The sequence below is a fragment of the Gigantopelta aegis genome, unplaced genomic scaffold (genome assembly GCF_016097555.1).
Source record: "Gigantopelta aegis isolate Gae_Host unplaced genomic scaffold, Gae_host_genome ctg10572_pilon_pilon, whole genome shotgun sequence".
NCBI lineage: Eukaryota > Metazoa > Mollusca > Gastropoda > Neomphalida > Peltospiridae > Gigantopelta > Gigantopelta aegis.
Window position 1 is genome coordinate 1 of NW_024532412.1, and position 5,813 is coordinate 5,813.

At 34.1% G+C, this 5,813-nt stretch overlaps 1 pseudogene; it reads right to left on the minus strand.

Moving 5' to 3' along the window:
- Positions 1 to 238: 238 nt before the first annotated feature.
- On the minus strand, positions 239 to 5,407 carry LOC121390902 (annotated as a pseudogene).
- Positions 5,408 to 5,813: the final 406 nt, after the last annotated feature.

Consider the following 5,813-nt stretch of genomic DNA (forward strand, 5'->3'; position numbering starts at 1 on the left):
ATTTTTAAGGACATCTCTTTCACACTTAAACTGAAGTTTTCTTTCTTCTTTGTTTTGACTCTAGTCTTCCTTATTTGCTCATTGGAATCTTTAATTTTGTTTAATGTCAGGAGAATACACTAATGATTGATCATTAGGTACAATCCTATCATTTATACTATGATGTCGATGACAACAAGAACGAATGAACTTTGTAGGGGAATCTTTAGAAAACATGTTGTCGCTGCACTTCAACTACCTTCTCTTTAATCTCCTCACACTCAGTCTGAATTCCTTGATGACAGACTTCAACTTGAGTTTGTTTAGCTCCTGGAATAAATACATTTGTAATGCTATTACTTCATTGAATAAAGCAGATAATACTGGAAAGTCATTCAGTGTTGTACTGGATTGGCCAAGGGTAGCAGGACAGGTGTAGGCAAGCTTTTAGATGGCAAGCTTGTTTCACAAAACTGACCAGTTTGTGGACACAAGTTTGGCTGAAACCCTTTCCAAGGCCAACTATTAATTTGTTTTGATTTAAACACTGCACTCTCAATGTACTGATGTGTTCTGACTTTATGATCTTGCTGTGATTCTCTCTCTCCATCTTCTTGTTTGCAGAGAGATTTTAATGATGTAGTACTTTATACTGTGTGTTTAGTAAAATGCAATGGAGGTGGAAACCAGACATTGGGGAAGGTAGTCTGCTAGAGAGATCCCAGTATTTGATGATTGATCAGCATCTGTAGTTAAAAAATAAGGTAATTCTTTGTTGACTTTTATGATTGTTCTACCATGTTCTCAAATCATTATATTTGTCCATTTATAGCTTCTTGTCTATTTTTATCTGTCCATTTAATTAAGTGTATGTATCCATTCTCTTCATTCATTTGTCCATTCATACATACCCTTTTTTCAAAACTTTTGTCATGAGATGTTAATTGGCCAATTTTTCGTGCAGTAGATTCAGTCAACAAAACACATCAAAAAAAATTCCTCTCTTTCAGTGACACACTCAGTAACGTGTCCAGGAGTAGATTTCAGTAGCAGCATTTATTACTGAAGATGTATTAACAATACTCAGGTTCACTCTGATCCTAAGTATAATATGACCTCGAGTGTGGGTGTGGCATCATTTATTTCCAAAAACTGGTACCAAGTATGTCTTATCAAAACAACCAAATAAGGTATGTCATTATCAACAGTTTTGACTGACTCAACATTTAGACACCATGTTTTAGTTTCATTCAATACACCATGTGCTTGTACATGAAGTGAGTCATGTGATCTGTTTGCTAGACATACTTGAATAGATTGTTAAGATGTGTTCCTTTAACAATTTGATGAAATTGATCTTTAGTCATTAGAAATTTGCACGATTTTCCACGAGGATAATTGTACAGTAAACTGCAGCTGGAATAAAAATAAAATCTGTAGTTGAATTTTATATTACTGAGTACCTAATGTAATGTCCTTCTTATGTAATTGAGGTAGTCTGGGTGACAATGCCAGATATTAGACAAGTTGATTATTAATAATTAATATGATACCCAACCAACTTAACTATACATATTTTAATATAGGACTAGATTAAGCGTCCCCATTACATAGGGTATAATTATCTTAGAGTGTCCCCTCCTATATAAGAGATTTCATGTTTGCATATTCCCTTTTTTGACCTACCTATCATTTGAAATTAATTCTGGGTATATAAGAATGGTTGAAAGTCAAGCAGTCGCAACACCTACAATTAAAGGATTACTAATATCTCGAGTTGTATTCAAAATATCCGTTTTTCTATAGTTTTTTTCAACTTCTTTAACAAAAAATTTGAATTTTAAACACACAGTCTTCTTACTATCTGCCATCTTGTTGATCAGTTGCCAAGGTTACGAAATAATGACGACTTGTTTAATAATAATTATTAATAAGTATAATAATCATGAATATTATTACAAAACAATTGATAGAAATATGGCAACTTAAGAATAAATAAAAGTTTGTATGCTGTGAGCCAAGGCAGTTATTTCACAGCTTGTATATTTTCTGCCATTGACAGTATCAATCAGTTTAAATGTGATTGGTTGGTACTAGTGTTCATTACAACCACGACAACATGCTTGTCTGGTGTTAAAAATGCTGTACATTCCAAACTATTCCCAAAAGCCTGTTTATAAATTCTCAGTGAACCACGAGGAGTATATTTACTACAGAAAAAGTAATCATAATATATATGTATACAAATTTACATGAAACAAATATATGCTATGATAATATATTATAATACACATGTACACTGTATAATATTATTATTATATATATATTATATATATATATATATATATATATATAATTATAGTCAGTTTTAAAACTTGCCAATTACACATGGAAATTAAAATTGTTGCTATGGTAATTTCTTAATTTTTTGAATCAATTAAATAGGAACAATTAATAATTATTTAATTAAACTCACCTAATATGACCTACGTAGTAATAGAATATTTGAGGATAAAGAACCTGTTTGTCCTCAATCAGCCAGTATCATAGCATCACTTCCACATTAATCAAATCCTCACATTCACCCGGTCCAGCCTGATTATGACCCCCCATATGATCCAATAAAGAGGTTCCAATCAATAAAAACCCAGACCCAATTATTCATATCACCATAATAATCATGAGCATATGCTTCTCCATAAGACCAAGTTGGGTTTTTCAGGATCTTTTCTCGAGGCCACTGTAGCTTCTGTACTAGGATTTGGTGTTACTCAGGATATAGGTATGAGCTGATTCAAGATTATCAAAGTCATCTCCGCTATACCAGTGTACTGCAGTACCCCACACCAATTGAGAAGTTACTTTGTCTGAGTATACAGTATTAGACCCCTTCACTATATGATCTTTATTATGATCATACATCAACAATTTGATGTCAGATGATCTCTCTTCAACGTTGGACCTAAATAGTCTCTAATTATAATCACGTTCTGTTTCTGCAGTAAAATGCATTCCCTCATAAACTAAAGGACAAGTCCCTGGCTCATTTTGATACAGTAACTCCCCAAATTGAAATGCCTATGTCTTGATATGGGGGGGGGGGGGGCTGATATGAATTTTTGAGAAATAGTCTGCCCATGTTTGCTGGTACTCATCTTCAGATGTGCAGTCCACACAGTATAAAAGGACAATATGCATCATTAACTTTTCATCCAGGCAGTAGGACTCCAAGGTGAAGCAACAATATTTAAAGAGTCATTACTCCCATTTTTGAGTGTAGCCATAGCTTCTTGTATAAATGTATAATCTGTATTTATCATGATCAATTGAAAAATGAGATAAATTTTGTGTCAACTGCTGTGTCATCATACTGTATGCGTGACGTGAACTGAAAAATCACTGACCCAATTGTGGAGGCGTGCCATATTATAGCCGTAACCTCTATCAGAGAATACATGTCTAATAATAGTTGATTGGGGGGGGGGGGGGATGGTGGAGTTTAGCTTGGAAAGTACTATAAGATGAAGAATCTGTAAATGCACCACCAAAGCCAATAATAGTTTGATATGTCCATTGATCTACATAATGAGATATTCTATATGTATTTAACTCTCTGTGTATTTCTAACATTACCTATTAAGGTCACTGTTAACTTGGAAAGAAAGTCTTTACTAAAAGGTAAGGGTTTTCTTGTGGAGACAGCCGTCTTGTGTGCACCTGAGCAGTTCTAATCCATTGTATTGTACCAGCAATTCCAGATCGATACAATGTTGGAAGAATGAAAAAAGGAAAACTGCATGAATGTCCATCTCTGTCCAGTGAAGTATACAGCACTTCTAGCCTACATTAATACAATGTGAGGTAAGTCCGTATACTACAGCCACGTGGTCTGTATCAGTCATTCAAAATGACAACCAAAATAATCTTATAAAAGACTCCTATAATAACCCTAATGATCATTGCTAATTTAATACGGTTAATAACTCTTAATAACAGGCCGTCATATTGCCTGTCACATTTATTCATCTTTAGACTTTTGGGATATGAAACTGGTTACAGCCCTTCCAAATATCATTACAAATAGTCTTTGATTGTTCGGTCGCTGGAAACTTTACCTCAATGGCATGTGTTTTAATACACAGATTTAGTTAACCATTTTGGAACGATTCTAAAAGATATATAAAGTGAAGTAGTTCTTAACCAGTACCGGAAATCCATCTGTGGGAATATCTTGATAAATTAACGACAGGATCCTTCTCTGAAACATTACTGTTCCACATAAAGAAATGCTATATACTTAATATAATACATGATATTGAACAAACCAAGTTAAAATTTGATCAGACATAGTTTACCTCAATGCTTCCGCCACTTTCTGTTGACATTCAAACCATAAGATTGATAGTCTGCTAGTAAACAATACCTTAATAAATTAGATAAACCCTTAATATAATATATTATTATATTGTTGTTAACTTACGTATCATGTGACAAGAGATTATTTACTAAATCATGGAAACATAGTTGGGTTCTGATGGAGAAAAATGCCAGAATATATCTGATCAAGAGCTTGTTTCAGTTCAGCATTAGCTTCATAGATTTCTCTTTCGGGGTGTATATCTGAAACAAGATCATATATTAACATACATAATATGTCCATTAGTAATATATCAGTAATATACTGGTAGAAATCAGTATGTACCCTGATGATTTGATTGATGTACTTCGTCCACAGTCATGCCAAAAATAAAGATGTTTTGGTCCCATTTCCTCTCTCATTTCAACAGTAGCACCATCCAATGTGCCAATAGTCATGCACCCGTTTGGCCTGAGGGGAGAGAGGCAAAGGGAGAAGAGGTTAAAAAGGCTACAAACTGTTCTATTCTTACATAGTAATTTATGTTACAGTACCAGAAGGCTTCTGTTCCAGCTGTAGAGATTTGTTTCAGAGAGGTCAGAAGCTGTAATAACTGTGTAAAAAAAAAATAGTATAGGTCTCAAGAATGAAAAAATAAGTTCTACTAACCTTTCTCAGCATATGAGACGCGATAGTTTTTCACAAGAAAAATGGACTTCAATCTGTCACCAATAACTGGATCATTGTTCACAACTTGAGAGAGAGAGAGAGAAGAGAGCGAGTGAGTAATGATTCTCAAATTATTTTAAAACCTTCTCCAACGGATGATATCAGTTTGATGATCTTTTTGGCAGTGTAGTAACCAGGAGCTGCTTTTCCTCCAATCAAAACGGTCCCCGTGGGCAAAAATGGTTTATTCAGGATTTTTCTTCGATCCTAGACAAAGGGAGGAAAAAAAGAAAAAGATTTTTAAAAAGGAGCCAATGCAACTTTCCAACCTAACATTGTATAATGTAATAATGTTAAGGCAATTAAGCATGCTGGCCTCTTTGTACTCATGAATACGTTTCACTGGCAATCAAACAATGCCCTCTTGAGGTTGACCATTATACATATTTCTTCATCAGATGGTCAGCAAACTTGTATTATTTGCCTTACAAACAGTCCATCATAAAAGAGCCAATATACAGATCTAGTACTTTTCACATGTATATGCTTTAATGAGCTGATCATCATCAGAGAGGGAGTTTCAATTTAAACAAACAAAACCCATTCTTCACCAACCCATAAAATAAACACTTTAAAAATAACTTTTTAGTATACTACTTACATCAAATCCATCAGAGAGACCGATTACATGTCTAACCTCCTGAAATACCTTGTTTTTTTTCTGGAACTTTCCAGGCTCATTCAAAAATGGTTTGAAACGTAGATTATTCTAAATCATTCCCAACAACACCCCATCTTCCCGCCATTC